General features: G+C 43.4%; 1 protein-coding gene across 2 annotated transcripts in view; it reads right to left on the reverse strand.

The window, feature by feature from the left end:
- Positions 1-16,474, reverse strand: part of TUBGCP4 (tubulin gamma complex associated protein 4) — a 944,163-nt gene that overhangs the window by 758,011 nt on the left and 169,678 nt on the right. The window lies entirely within an intron of this gene.

Consider the following 16,474-nt stretch of genomic DNA (forward strand, 5'->3'; position numbering starts at 1 on the left):
ATTTGATATGGCAGCCAATTGAACTCTAATGGTTGATGCAGAAGATCCTAAATGAAAGAGTTCTGCTAGAAAGTCTAAAATAGACTGGATAGGTGCAGTAAAGGGATCTATGTTCTTGATGTTGCCCAAAGGAAAAGCGTTTCCATTTGCTACTATAAATCTTCCGGTAGAAGATTTATGAGAGGCTATCAAGATATCTCGGACCAAGTGAGATATTGAGGGAAGCCTGGCTAAGGTAGGAATCGGAGAAACCACGCTGTGAGGTTTAGAGAAGGCAGAGATTGGTGCAGCTGACCCGATTGGTGGGTTATCAGATCTGGTACTGGGTCCAGATGCCAAGGCTGCTCCAAAGATGAAGAAAGGGAAACCATATCTGTCGAGGCCAGTAAGGGGCAATGAGGATCATTGTCACGAATTAGTTGAGATATCAGTGGAAAGGGGGAAAGGCATATAGAAGTCCCCGTGGACTGGCTCTGGTGGGATGGCCTGGTAACGGGAAGAGAGTGAAGAAATCGTGACACTTGCTGTTTTGGGGAGTAGCAAAAAGATCGCAGCAAGGCTGGCCCCATCTTAGGAATACTTCTTCTAGAACTGATTTCTTTAGAGTCCACTAGTGGGGCATGAGAATTGCTCTGCTCAATTTGTCTGCAATAACGTTGGATTTCCCGGGAATGTTCGTTGCTATCAGAAATCACTGAGAAGAGATCGCCCATTGTCAAAGTCTGAGTGCCTCGACATAAAGGGTATGATCTGGTTCCGCCTTGTTTGTTGATGACATGTTGTCCGTTTGAATTGCAATAGTCCCAGTGGGAAGAGAGTCGTGAAGGGCTGCACTGCTCTCATCTCTAAGTGGACTGTCCTGCCCTGATAATGTCCCGATCAGGGAGGCATCTGTTGTCAACGTGGTGACTGGGGGGGGGGGGGGTGAAGGGTCTTCCTTGGAGAAGTTGAGGTGATGTGGTCCACCAAGACAGTTGATTCTTGCATGCTTGGGTTATCAATATGGTATGGGACAAGCTGTTGAAAGGACCACTGAGTAAACAGCATCCATTGGAGGATCCTCATGTGAAAGCGAGCTAAGGGGAGAAGGGGAATAGCTGCTGCCATGAGTCCTAGTACCTTCAAAACCAGTCTGGCTTTGACTTTGTTGCATTGTAAGAGAAGGAAAACTTGGTTCGAATGTCTGACACCCTCTGCTCTGTGAGTCTGGCTGAAAGATTGAGTGTGTCTAAGGTGGCGCCTATAAAGATAATAGATTGACAAGACGACAAAGCAGATTTTTCGAAATTTATCGAAATGCCTAGAGCTTGGCAAGATTGGATGGTGAAGTCCCTGGATAGAAGAAGCTGATGTCTGGTGGTGGCGGTAAGGAGCCAGTCATCCAAATATGGAAACACCTGGAATCCTTGACGTCTGAAGTGAGCCGCGACCACTGCCATGCATTTGGTGAACACACAGGGGGCTGTAGTGAGACCAAAGGGCAGGGCCCTGAACTGGTAGTGACTGGCTCCCAGCCTGAAGCGGAGATATCTCCTGTGTTCATTTTGATGTGGTCCTGAAGATCTATCGAGCACATCCAATTGTCCTGACCCAAGAAGGGTAGAATGGACTGTAGCGTGACCATCCGGAATTTTGTTTTCCTGACAAACTTGTTTAAGTAGCTGAGATCCAGTATGGGTCTCCAGTACCCTGTTTTCTTTGGTACCAAAAAGAATATGGAGTAGATTCCGGATCCTTGCTGGTCTGCCGGGACTGATTGGATAGCTCTTTTTGATAGCAGCTTTGAAATTTCTAATGCTGCTTGTTCCCTTAGACCGGGTGGAACATCTGGAAGGGATCTTTTGGGTTGGGTTGGGATGTGAATAAAGGGAATTTTGTAACCCTCGGATATGATCGACTGTACCCATTTGTCTTGAGTAAAGGAAAGCCAGGCTTTTGGGTACAGTGATAACCTTCCCCAGACTGCCTCCGAAGGTGGACAGCCGGGCAGCCCCTCAGGGGTGCTGAAAGGGTTTGTCAGAGAACATTTCTCTGCTACCCTGGTTTTGGACCTCCTCTGCCTCTAGGATTATTATTCCCCTCTGCCTCTAGAGGTGCATCAGATGAGACTCTGGGATTGTTTGGAACCACATCTTTCCTCCTCTTTGACCTTTGGGATAGGGTCTAGAAGGCAGAGAGTCTCTTACCTTCTACCTCGCACCTGGTCAATGTATCCTTCACCTGTGGACCAAACAAGGATTGGTGAAGGGCATCCAGGTGTGACGTCAGGCAACACCTGTGCCCATCTGCTGCATATGAGACCAGCCGCATGGAGGAGTTAACGATGGAATTTAGGGTTGCCAACTGGGAGTTCATTGTGTTTTGAACCCCTCAGCTGTAGGATCCTTTATCAGTTCACCCATATCCTTGAGTAAATCTCTCTGGAGACAGTGAAGTGGCATAAGTAGTTCAGATTGAAAAGGTCGCTGATGAGAACATCGTCCATGGTCCTAGATTCCTTATTAGGAGGATGGACAGGAACCGATCAGCTAACTCCTCCTTTGTGGCCGCAGCCACCACCATGGCATCAACAGGACACCTTTGGATAAAAAATCTTTGTCTCTGGGGGCAGTAATAAATTTGGATGGTCTCCTCGGGTGGGTTCCACTGAGTCAGAAGCCTTCCTGCCACCACTTCCATAAGGGGTCAAAGGGAGGGGACACCCAGGAGGTAGAAGGGCGAGAGCCAAACGCCTCAAGATACACTGACTCATCCTCCGAAGGGTTAAGGGCTGGCCAGTTCCCCCTCTGTTTCAGGATCTCAAGGATGTCAGCAAAGGAGACATCCTCAGAAGGGGATCGAGGGGAACCTAAGGATTCCTCTAAGTCAGTGTCAGAGGTGATAGACTCAGGGGAGTCAATGTGCTTCCTCTTGCACTGCCTCTTCCTTGGGGGATCTCCTGCAGGGTCAGGAGAGGCCTCGGAAGAGGAGGAAATTCCCAATGGGGAAACTTGAGGAGTTGGCTCTCTGCAGTCTGAGACAAGGGGGTGAGTTGAAATCACCGCAGGCACTGTAGATGGAGGGGCTGAAGGAGCTGACTGTGGGGCAGAACCTGGTTCTAGCACACTTCGCATGACCTCGAAGGCACCCCTGTCAGGCAAGGCCCGAGGCCCCGAGACAAGGACCTCCCGCCCGAGAGGAGAGCGGGTCAGACAAGGGTCCGATGCCACAGCCAAAGAGGGAGATCCCTCCAAGGAGGAGATCGAAATGGAAGGTATCGGATCCGAACTCAAAGGAGTCGGAGGAGGAATGTATTGAGGAAATAGCCACTGACTGGTGAGTCGGGCTATGCAGCATTTGGGCCAGTGCCTCGGACTTGAGAAGTCTACTCACTACCCTTTGCAAGTCATGGTCGGATAATCTGGAAGACTGTGAGGAATGAGTTTTGTGACTTCGTTCGAAGAAGGGATCCTGGCCCGAATGCACGGATCCGATAGAGGGGTCTGGACCTCTTCGATTGTGGCTCCGATAAAGGTATCGATCAGCCTCGGCTCCAGCTGGAGCCGAGGTAAAAGTATGAGGCTTAGAAACATCGGCACTCTGGAACAGGAGCCGACTGTCTGGAAGTTTTGAAGGCTTCCCGACACAGACTGAGTCGGGGCCTGCAGGACTCTAGGGCTAAACCCATGACAAAAGCACAAGAGTCCTCCCAGGCAATACACACAAGAAGTGTGACCATCTGTCAGAGACATTTTCTGACAGCAGTCACACTTCTTGAAGCCTGAGACCTTGTCTTCGACATAGTAAAGAGAGCCTGACACACACAAACACACTACAGACACTCTCTTTACAAAACTATTAAAATAAATTATTAAGGCTAAAGCCACAAACACGCACACACAAGCCCTTACAAAAAAACTAATTTAGTCAGTAAGGACTAGGGAAGGGAAGGGCAAGAGGCCTAAAAATAAGGAAAAATGGAAACAAACAGGGGTGATTTATCTAAATTTTTAATTTAAACTAAAAAGTTATGGTATCAAAATTAAAAAAGGGGGTTTTAAGAAGTACCTAAAGGTAAAAGTGTAACTAACCTGCCTGAGCTGGTAGAAAACGCACCTTGTCAGCTATAGCAGATCTGAGTAGTTACAGCATTGTGGGATATAGGGGAGCCTTGGAATTAGCTCGAGCTTTAGTTTGCCGAGGATCGGCTCTGAACCCATCCAGCAAGAATGAAGGCGAGATTGACAACTTAACATTGAAGTATTTAGGAGTATGGATTAAAAATGATTCCAGTGTGGCAGCTAAGGATATGTGGGAACAGACTAAACAAAAGATCATACAAAACAAAATGGAAGCATTGCTATATGGATACAGATAGTAAGATGCAAGCAGTTAAAATGTTTTTAGTCCCATTAGTCTTGTACACAGTCGGGCATACTTTTATCAACCAGAGGAGAAGTTGTGGACAGTAATTAATAAAGAGCAAACAGAAAGAACTTTATCTAGGAGGGGAAGATGGCAAGAGTCAAGTGGGATGAGCTGATTATTCAAGTAGAACAGGGTGGATTGGGATTACCCAATTTGAAGGAGTATTTCAGAGCTAGACAGTTAATGCTCCTATGCATAGCACAAGGAGAAAACTACAATTCAAAGTGGAAAGGGATGATGACAAAACAGGAGCAAAGCTCAAGAAACAAACAAAGACTGGGATTTTGGATTCAGGCCTTTAAAGGAGATTAACAATAATCACACAGAATATTACATCTATAAAGTAGCATAAAGTATCCTAAGAACTAAGCCAACATGGGAATAGAGAAAGAAAATTCTGCCAATAGGGATGACTGCAATTACGGATTCAGACAATATAGAGGGGGCTGGAATTTACTGGAGAAAACTGGCAAAGGAACCAAGGTATTGAGAGCAAATAACTAGAGAGGGAAAGATGACAGAATGGGAAGACGCCAATAATTTATATTTATTTTATTTTATTTTACATTTATCTGGTGATGTCCGGCTGGGCTGGGCGCCCATTTTCAGTGGAGTCTCAGGGAAGAAAAGCTCCAAGAATAAACATGGTTTAAAAAATACAGACATGATTAAGAACACACAAATTACAAATTTTAAGAATTTCCAGTTAACATAAATAAGTTTGTAAACATAGTTAGCATCTCAGAACTGACAAATAGCAAAGTTAGATGAAATAGCGGGGAAGATAAAACATTATAGATTTACATTTAATAAATTTAGGTTGTAGTATCATTAGTTTATTAACTACCTTCCCTATTAAGGATTGAAATCAGAGTATAGGCAAGCAAAAAGAATTGGGAGGAGTCCTAAACAAAAGACCAGCACTGGTACAGTTTTTAGTACAATCTAGAACAGAGGTTGCATAAAAGAATAATTAGTAGAATACATAAAATATTGCATAATAACTATAAGAATCAATCAGAGGAGGTCAGAAAGGATAGGAAAAAGACTGGATAAGCAATTCACAAAGAAATAATGAGAGGATATATGTATGTCTCCCAAATATGCAACACAATCTAGAAGATTTAGGATTTTTGCTTGGAAATGTTTACATAGATAGTTTATACCTCAAGAAGACTGCAGAGAATTTTTCCTCCAGTAGATAGCAAATGTTGGAGGTGTGACCAGGAAGAAAATTGGGAACATATTTTCTGGGAGTGTGGTGGGTTGGTGGACTTGGACTCCCTGTGGGATGCATTGTTAGAGATGCTGGGTGGGCAAATTGGTGTAATAAGGGAGATGATTTTTCTGAGCCATGATACAGAATCGGAATTGCCTAGACATGGCAAGGCCTTGCTATGTCTAATTATGGTGGCTGCCAGAAAAGCAATTACTATAAAATGGAAATCAAAATCTAAACCAGCTATACTAGAAGTAGTGAATGTAGTAACAGATATAACAAAATGGATTTGAGATCTTTAGAAAAGGGTAGGAGCAAACTACATAGGAAAAAATGGAAATTGGGAATTGTGGGAACAATACATACAGGGGAGAAATGAGGCTTAAAAGAAGGCAGAACTTAAATGAGCAATGACATGTTTGACTGAACATGATTGGGTAGATTATAAGTGATGTTAAGAAGTTATGTACCTACCATAACATTCCATGTTAGTTGTCTTCTTCTCGCCTTCTTTCTTGCTGGTTGGGTTCGGAGCCAATCCTCGGCTCCGACTCGGCCATCTACTAAAGCTCAAGAGCTATTTACTGGTTCGAGGCCTCCCCTTATCCCACAATGCTTGGCACTAGATACCCAGATCTCGTTTGGCAGAGCTAACACCACAGAAAAAATTTTAAGGACACCTGTCCAAACTACAAGGTTTACCTACAGTACTAAAACAGAGGAGGACGTAACCCAGATAAGACTCAGCCAGAAGAAGAAGGCCTCAAAAAGGGACTCTTTTCGGTCTGTCCAGGCTAGGGGGATGGTGGGTGGGACGCAAGAAAGAAGGCGAGAAGACGACAGCTAACATGGAACGTTATGGTAGGTACAGAACTTCTTAATGTTAAGTTGTCTATCTCGCCTTCATTCTTGCTGGTTGGGACAGCGCCCCTAGCACCTTAGCCCTGGGTGGCTCATCGGAACAGACTCATGAGCACAGTGGAACCAAAATCAGCTCTACTCCTAAAGGCCATATCCAACTTATAATGTGAAATGAAGGTATGAGGAGTGGCCCATGTGGCTGCAGCACAAATAGATTCCATTGGTAGTCTAGCTTGAAAAGCTACCGAAGTAGCTAACACTCTGTTGGAATGACCTTTAGGTTTAGTAGGGAGTTCTTTGTCTCAGCTGATGCATCAAAGTAACAGAGGACAACCACCTGGATAATGTTACTTTAGAAACTGGCAGGCCCTGTTTGCCCTCAGCATAGGACAGGAAGAGTTGGTCTGATTTTCTTGTTTGCTTAGTCCTATCCAAATAAAAACGTAATTGCCTATGAGCGTCCAATTGATGTAACTTTTGTTCAGCTTTGTTCGAATAGTTAGGAAAAAAGACAGGTAGATCAATAGCCTGATTCAGGTTTGTTTCAGAAGGTATCTTGGGCAGAAAAGAAGGATTAGTCCTGAGTGAAACTCTATCCTTGTGAAACACAAGGTAAGGAGGATGGATACAGAGGGCTTGAAGTTCCGAAACTCTCCTAGCTGAGGTGGGTGATGGCTACTAAAAAGAGAGAGTCTTCCAGGAGAGTAATTTTAAGGAACAGGAAGCCGCAGGTTCAAAAGGAGGGAGAATCAAGGAAGCTAATATCAAGTTTAAATCCCACAGAGGCGGGGGATCTCTGACTGGGGACCTAAGCAAAATAGTCCCTTTAAGAAAGGCCTTGCAAAGTTTGTGGGACATGATGCTGGTTTCTGACAGGCCAGCGTGGAAATTTGCGATAGCAGCTAATTGGACCCTAATGGTGGCAGACGAAACCAGCTTGAAAAAGTTCTGCTAAAAAATCTAGAACGTGATGGACAGAGGCTGTAAAAGGGTCTATATTCCTAGCCTCTGCCCAGAAAGAGAAACGTTTCCACTTACTAGCATAAGTCTTCCTGGTGGTAGATTTGCGCGAAGAAAGGATGATTTCATGCACAGGCTGAGAAATATGTGGAAGCCTGGCTAAGGTTGGAAGTAGAGCAACCAAGCTGTGAGGTTGAGAGACTGAAGGGATTGGTGCAGCCCATCCGACTGATGGACCAAGAGGTCTGGCACTGGGTCCAGATTCCAAGGCTGCTCCAGCAGATGACTATGCAGGAATGGGAACCAAATTTGTCGAGGCCAGTAAGGGGCAATGAGGATCATCCTGGATCCCAATGCTGTCGCCTTCTGAATTAGTTTGGGAATTAGGGGAAAAGGTGGAAATGCATACAGAAGACCCCGGGGCCAATCGTGAACTAGAGCGTCTCTGGGGGAGTGGCCGGGGAGGGGGAAGAGAGTGAAGAAATAGTCGCACTTGCTGTTGAGAGGAGTTGCGAAAAAGTCGCAGCAAGGTTGACCCCATCTGCGGAAAATTTTGTCCGCTATTGACTGATTGAGAGACCACTCATGAGGCATGAGAATAGCTCTGCTTAGCCTGTCCGCTATGATGTTGGACTTCCCGGGGATGTGCGTTGCTATCAGAAACCGTTGAGAAGAGATCGCCCACTGCCAGAGTCTGAGTGCTTCTCGACATAAGGGATAGGACTTGGTTCCGCCCTGCTTGTTGATGTACCACACTACAGACATATTGTCTGTTTGAACTGCAATAGTCCCGGTGGGTAGAGAGTCCTGAAGAGCTTGCAACGCTAAAAGCACTGCTGTCATCTCCAAGACGTTTATGTGCAGGTGGTACTCTAGAGGTTGCCAAGTGCCCTGGACAGTCCTGCCCTGAAAATGCCCCCCCCACCCGATCAGGGAGGCATCTGTGGTCACCGTGGCAACAGGAGGAGGAAGAACAAACGGTCTGCCCTGGAGTACTAGAGGGGAGACCATCCACCAAGCCAGGTGGTCTTTGAATGATTGAGTGATTATTATGTTGTGAGACATTGGAAGTTGTTGAAAAGACCATTGGGTAAAGAGCATCCACTGAAGAATCCGCATGTGAAAACGAGCCAGGGGAACTAGTATGATTGCTGCTGCCATGAGACCCAAAGTTTTTAGTACAAATCTGGCCTGAATCCTCTTGCACTGTAGTAAGACCTGCACATGTCAGAGAATGTCTGACACTCTGTCTAGAGGAAATTGTGCAGACAGCTCTTTTGTATTTAATCTTGCGCCTATAAAGGTTATAGACCGACAAGGCGACAATGCAGACTTTTTGAAATGTATTGAGATACCTAGCTCGGAGCAAGTTTGGATGGTATAATCCCTGGCTCGCAGTAGCTGATTCCTGGTGGAAGCAGTAAGGAGCCAGTCGTCTAGATATGGAAACACCTGGAATCCTCGCCGTCTCAGGTGAGCCGTAACCACTGCCATGCATTTGGTGAACACCCTGGGGGCTGTGGTGAGACCAAAGGGCAGGGCTCTGAACTGATAGTGACTGGCTCCCAGCCAGAAGCGGAGAAACCTTCTGGAGCACCTGTCCATTTTGATATGGTAGTACGCATCCTGAAGGTCTATGGAGCACATCCAATTGTCCTGACCCAAAAAGGGTAGAATGGACTGAAGCGTGACCATCCGGAACTTCATTCTTTGAACAGATTTGTTTAACCTGCTGAGATCCAAAATGGGTCTCCAGTCCCCTGTCTTTTTTGGTACCAAAAAGAACTTGGAGTAAATTCTGGATCCTTGCTGGTCTGCTGGGACTGGCTGGATGGTCCTTTTTTCTAGCAGTTTTGAAATTTCTGGCACTGCTTGTTCCCTTAGACCAGGTGGAACATCTGGAAGGGACTTGGTTGTTTGTACAGGGGTGTGGACAAAGGGGATTTTGTAACCCTCGGATATGATGGACCGTACCCATTTGTCTTGTGTGAGGAGTTGCCAGGCTTCTGGGTACAGTGACAATCTTCCCCAGACTACCTCCGAAGGTGGACAATCAGGCAGCCCCTCAGGATTCTCTGCTACCCTGATTTTGTGGACCCCCCTCTGCCCCTCGGGCGGCGTCTATTATTGTTCCCTCCTCTGCCCCTAGAGGGAAACTCGCCATGTGTGTCAGGCACGACTCCCTGGGGTTTCCGAAACCACATTTTCCCACTCTTCTGACCCTTAGGGTATGGTCTAGAGGGAGTAGAAAAATGGACTCCCACGGCAGAGAGAGTCTTGCCTTCCTGCTCACACCTGGTAAGGGTATCCTTCACCTGTGGTCCAAACAGAGCCGAACCATCGAAGGGGGTATTGGTGAAGGACGCGTTAAAGGGGTCAGCAAAGTTACATAACCGCATCCAGGCATGTCTTCTCAAAGCCACTCCTGTACCTGCAGCCCTACTCGCCCCATCGGCTGCATAAGAAATGAGCCGCATGGAGGAGTTGACGATAGAGTTAAGGGTCGCCAGCTGGGGAATAATCTTATCCTAAGCCCCCGCAGCTGATGAATCCTGAAGGGTATCACCCAGTTCCTTGAGAGGATCCCTTTGAAGGCGGGTGAAATGGCACAGATAATTCAGCGACCGCATGGAAAAGGTCACTGAGGAAAACATCTGCTTCCCGTACCTGTCCATTGTCCTAGCCTCTTTATTAGGTGGATGGACAGGCACCGAAGGGTCAGCCAACTCCTCCTTAGTGGCTGCTGCCACCATGGCATCAACGGGGACACCTTTTGTCAAAAATTGTTTGTTGGGTGGGGCTGTAATGAACTTAGTTGGCATGCGGGGAGTTGGTTCCACTGTGTACGGGGCTGACCACGCCCTTCGAGCCACTACTTCTATGAACGGGTCAAAGGGTGGAGACACCCAGGAGGTGGAAGGGCGAGAACCAAAGGCATCCAGGTATACCGACTCGTCCTCGGAAGGGTTAAGAGCAGTCCAGTTCCCCCTCTACTTAAGGATCTCTAGGATGTCTAAAAAAGAGACATCCTCAGAGGGGGATCATGAGGACCCTTCCGAATCCTCCAAGTCGGTATCAGACGTGACTGGCTCGGGGGAGTAGACATGTTTCCTCTTACATTTTCTCTTCCGAGGGGGCTCCTCTGAATGATTAGGGGAGGCCTCGGAAGAGGAAGATACACCCAATGGCGCGACCTGGAGTGTCTGTTCTCCACACCTGGGGTCAGGAGGGTGGACAGACACCGATGCAGGCACCATGGGGGGAGGAGCCAAAGGGGCCGATTGAGGAGCCGACTCAGGAGTCAGCACACTCCGCATGACCTCGAAGGCGCCCCTATCAGGCAGAGCAGAGGGTCCCCACTCCTAAGAGACGTGAACCCCTCCTGGCACCGACAGGGATGGCTCCGAGGCCGATGTCAGGGCCTAGCTCACCTGTGCCGAAGCCCCGAGAGGGAGAATGGGGTCGGACAAGGGTCCGATGCCACTCGCCCCCTCGGAGCCGACGAGGGAGTCCCGGTGCCGAGATCCCTCCAAGGAAGGAACCAATGAAGAGATCGGAGCCGACGAAGGAGCCGAAAGATGTGGTATCGACTCAGACGTTTCCAAGATTCGAGCCCCAACCAGCTCCAGCTCCGAACACAAAAGGTGAGTCTGAGGAGGAACTGCTGAAGACACTGGGATAGCCACAGTCTGTTGAGAAGGGCTGGTTAACATTTTGGCCAGGGCCTGCGATTTAAGGAGTCTACTGACCACCCTTCTCCAAGTCATGATCGGATAACCTGGAGGACCGAGAGGAGTGGGACCTATGGCTTCATTCCGACTGAAGCAACGGTGACCTCGGAGCCGAACAAACTGATTCTAGGGAAGGGGACCTAGAACGTTTTTGGCCCAACGACGGTTCCGACACTAAAGTCGGAGCCGATTGAGGTCTAGGGATGTTGGCTCCAGCCTGAGCCGAAGAGGAGGCAGATGCTCTGCCCGGTGACAGCTCCAAACTGGGAGCCGACGGCTTGGCGGGCTTTGAGGATTCCCTGACTGAGGCTTCGCCAGGGATCCCTCTGGCTTAAGTAAGCCTCTCAAAATAAGCTTGTTCCTACGCTCCTGCAGGACTCTCGGGCTGAAGACATGACAGACCGAGCAGGAGTCCTGCAGGTGTAGGGAACCCAAGCAATAAACACAAGAAGTGTGACAGTCTGTCAGAGACATCTTCTGACAGCACGAGTCACACTTCTTGAAGCCTGAAACTTTAGTATCCTTGGACATACTGGCCCGGGGATACTAAAGAGAGAAAAATTAAACTAGTGCTTAAACAAGGCACACAGAAACACACACACACCCGCACTAGTTAAGCTAACAATAATAACCACAAAAAACTATCACACACACTTAATAACAACTATCCTTAATAAAAATATACAAATACTACAAGGCTAAACACTACTCCTATAGGTACAACAAGGGTGAGGTTAGCCAATATAGAAAGAAACAAGGGGGGGGGTAGAAACTCTCTAACAAAAAACGAGTTTCCTTAGTGGGACAAACTAGGGGATACACAGTCTAACTACACTACAAGGGAAAGACAATCCATATCTAAGAAAAATACAAGGTAAATATTAACTAGTAATACAAAAAAAAGGATTAATACGACCTGAGCCAGTAAAAGCACAACCTCGTAGCTGACGCAGCAAACGAGATCTGGGTATCTAGCACCAAGCATTGTGGGATAAGGGGAGGCCTCGAGCCAGTAAACAGCTATCGAGCTTTAGTAGATGGCCGAGTCGGAGCAGAGGATCGGCTCCAAACCCAACCAGCAAGAATGAAGGCGAGATAGACAACTTAACATATAATGTTTGCAACTGGGAGTGTGTCTATATGGTTTTTGATATAAAATGTTTGCAACTAGGATTGTGTCAGTGTGATTTGTTTTCATTTATGTAAACATATGATTTCCTGTGTCGTAAATGATGACTTAACAAAGATGTTTCTTGCCAAAAAAAAAAAAAAAAAAAACGGACAGGAACTGAAAAACTTATGTAATGATGGTTAGGTTATATGATGTATAACAATATATGTGAAGCATAATGTTTGTAAATGTGAATTTGCTAAAACAGTTTGATTACTTTTATATAAATGTAAATTTGCCTACGTCACACATGATAATTCAATCAAGGCCTTTAAAAATAAAATAAAAAAAACAGGATTGTGATATAATTTATTTGCAAGATGAAAGAAAAAATAATCTGAGGCCATAAAGGGTAAGGAGATTAGATTTACTTTTGGAGAACATGTGTGTTCTGGAGTTGCGTCTTTTATTAGGAAAAGCAGTATTAAAATATTAAATTTTACTTTAACTATTCAGGTAGATGAGTTGTCTGTGATGTGAGGGGTGGAAAACAGTATGGAGGTTAACAGGTGTGCATGCATATACACAACTTAAGAGAAAAACTCTTTATAAAGAAATTAAGATATTTGTGATACCAAACTTGAATAGAATTATGATGGGAGATTTTAATTGCAATTTAAGAAAATCAAGATGTTAGAACTGGTAGCAAATGATTAAACAAGGTCAGTTACAGTTGGGTAAAAGGAGATGATCTGCATATGTTAGAAGTCATTTAAAAATATATAGATTATTTTTTCTGTAGGACTGTTTGAAGAATGGAACAGAAATTATTATTTTTTTTCACAGATCATTATGTTGTCAATTCAAGGTTAGTTACTGATGAAGGAAATACAAAGGATGGTAAGGGTACTGATGTATTAATGAGAGAGGCAGAAGAACAATTTATGGTTGAGATGAAAAGACTGAGAAGATAAATATACAAAGACTTTTTATGGTTCATTGGAATAATGGCGGCTAGTGCATAAGTAAAAGTATCAAAGAATATTTGTGAGTGAAAGATATTTTGGAAAGTTAAATGAGGTACTATGAATTATTACAAAACTTTGATAAAAGTTTATATACCTAAAATGAGCTTAAGATGCCAATTAAAAGAAAGAGCAGAATTTATCAAAAATAAAAAAAATGTTTCACTATTTTGGAAAAAATATTAAAAAGGATAACGGTAGAGTGACATTTATTAGGTCTGAGAGCGGAGGTCAAAAGAAGGAAATAAAAGGAATTTTACAAGAGGTTACAAAATATATTTCAAATTTGTATAAAGAATTTGTTGACTGTGAAAAAAAAACTGAATGGCAAGTTAAAAATAAGTGAAAAAGAAAGTAATGTTATGGTTAATACAACAGATTTATGAGAACTGAACGAGGTATTAGAAAAAGTTAAAAAGTTACGTCAGATCCTGATGGGTTACTTTATGATTTTTATAAAAAAAAAATAGATGATGGAACAAATTAGGTTTTTTTTGTTCAGAATTTCAAGTATTGGTTAAATAATGATATAACAGAAGAAGATTTGTGAGGATACTGATTTTTAAGAAAAATGATAGAAAAAACATTAAGAATTGGTGACTTAACCCTGAATAATGCTGACTATAAATTTTGATGAAAATTACACCAAAAAGAATTGGGGAGATTATGAAGAATAATTTACATGAAGGAATATATGTGATAGAATGGAGAGAGAGAGAGAGAGACAAAAGAAATAATTATTGTTAAAGAAGGTTACACATAGTATAATAAATGAAGGAAGTGAAGCAAAACTCAATTAGTGATAACAGGAAAAGCTTATGATAGTGTCTGTCAAAAGCAAATGTTTGATGTCATGTTTCAGGTCAGAAGGCATAAGTTGGTTAATTTAGTTGAATATGCATATCAGAATTCCTTTAGAATTTAGAAGAATGGGTGGTTTGGGGAAGAAATTAAAATTATGAAAGGTGCGAAACAAGGTTGCAGACTTACTTACTAGAATTATGAATGCTTTGATAAAAAGGGCAAAAGAAAATATGTATGAAGATGTTGTACAGATCTGTGGTGGAGTTAAAATCCTTTATACATGGCATATGCAGATGATTTAGTTGTGATTGCCAACGGTAGGGAATTGATAAAGGAGGCGATGGGAGAAACTGAAAACTGTATTATGAACGTAGGTTTGAAGAACATAAATAAATACAATGTTTTTTAGCAATGTAGTCAAGATTTCAAATACTTGGGAGTCTTCCAAGATGGCTGCACACTGATCAACAAGCTTAACTTCAGCTTTCCCAGTGTGAAAACAGAAACTGAGAAACCGCAGCCAGATACGGTCAATTTGAGTATAATTCAGTTACTAACTAGTAAGTACAATGCCTGGATGCCTGCGAAAAGAAACTAAGACAGACAAAAAATCAACTAGAAAAGGTGAAGAGAAAACACTGACTGGGAAGAATCTTGCAGCAGTTCAGTAAAAAGCAGTTCAAGTTTCAGCTTTGGTGCAAGACATGGCTTTCAGTAATCTAGAGAACAAGAAAGACAAATGTGTTCAAAGCTGATTAAAATAAACAAAACACTACAAATGAGTATATTGACTCAAATAACAAAAGTCTGGAAAAAATGGAAGAATCTTTAAACAGATACTCAGATGAGCTGATAAGACTGCAAAAACCAGAAGATGAAATTAAGAAAAAGGCTGGCAGAGTATAAGACTGCTGAAGAAGACATGTTTAAAAAAGTGGTTGAATTAGAGAACAGAGCACATAGGCAAAATCTGAAATATTCTGTTGTACCAAAGAAACTAGAAGGAACAGACTGTATTAATTTTATGAAGGGAGAAATAAGCAACTGGACTGTTATTCCATAGCAGGAACTATTAATTGAAAGGGCAAACTGTGTGTATGCTCCAAATATGGCCTTGAGAAAACAGCCAAGACCTTTGTTAGTAAACATGCAAACCTACCAGCAGGAAGAGTTGATCCTGACAAAAATGTAGCAAAAGGCCAAAGTAATAAAAGTTGGAGACATTGGAGACAGTAGAGAGTGTTTGTAGAAAATTATTATTCACTGTACAACAGGCAAAAGAGAAAGAAATGTATGCCAGTAACCAGTGCATGTTGAGAGGCAAGTGTGAGATTCAAGTTGCTGCTTCAAGCTGTCTTCAGAATATTTTTTTTCTTGTTCAATCAAAGTCATTCTTTGATGAAAAACATGCTAAAGAGGAAATGCAAATGCAAACGCTTGTCCAAAGAAAAATGTGCCATTTACCAGATTCTGATTCTTCTAATAATAGAAAGTAAATAAAAATAAAGACCACAGACAGGCTTTGCCAGTGAAACATGTTCCACTGTTCCACGCTTGAGGGACAGAGAAAAGCATGGGAGATGACCAGAAGAATCGGGAGCACTGTTGAACTGAACTGGAATCTAGAGATGGAGATGAAAGGAAAGTCGTCAGCAACAGGGAAAGTAGTGAATAAATGTGAGACTGCAAAGCATCAATCACATTTGTGAAATATGGCTGAATAAGAAACAAGTGGAAAGACTGGACGTTTATTGATTTTGTTTGGCTTGTCTGGAACTGAAAGGCATATGCCTCAATTCTTATCTTCAATGTTTGGGAGGGCTTTAACAAGAGGGGAAGAGAAAGGAAAAAGGTAACCAAGTAAAAACAATTTTCTTAACAGTATTTCTATGAAACTTTTCACAATATACATTGCATATTTTAAAGTAAAGTATTGGGTAGAGAAAATTATCCCAGAGTTATTACGAAAAACAGAAAGTACTCCAGAAGTTAAAGCTAGTGAGAAGGATAAAATGAAAGTAGAGTTAAAAATTGGGTAGAAATGAAATAAAAATAGATCTAATTAAGTAATAATAAGGATTATTTAGAGTGGTTGATAAAAGTTAAAGTATTACAAAATAAGTGGAATCTCAAAAAAACAAAAGGAGACGCAACCTGCAGTACAGAAAATAAGGGAGTACTTGCATAATATGCAGGAGTTTAGAAACAGTGTTAAGCAACAATTCTTTGATGATAATTCCAGAGAACCAAAACTTTTGGCACAACAACCTGGGTAGCAGAAAGGGTTGTTGCCAAACTTAGGGTGCCTATAACCATAAAAATAACCAGAGATCCTGCAGCGGTAACAGATATTTCA

This window comes from Protopterus annectens, chromosome 7.part0 (assembly GCF_019279795.1).
Source record: "Protopterus annectens isolate FY-2018-M chromosome 7.part0, PAN1.0, whole genome shotgun sequence".
NCBI lineage: Eukaryota > Metazoa > Chordata > Ceratodontiformes > Protopteridae > Protopterus > Protopterus annectens.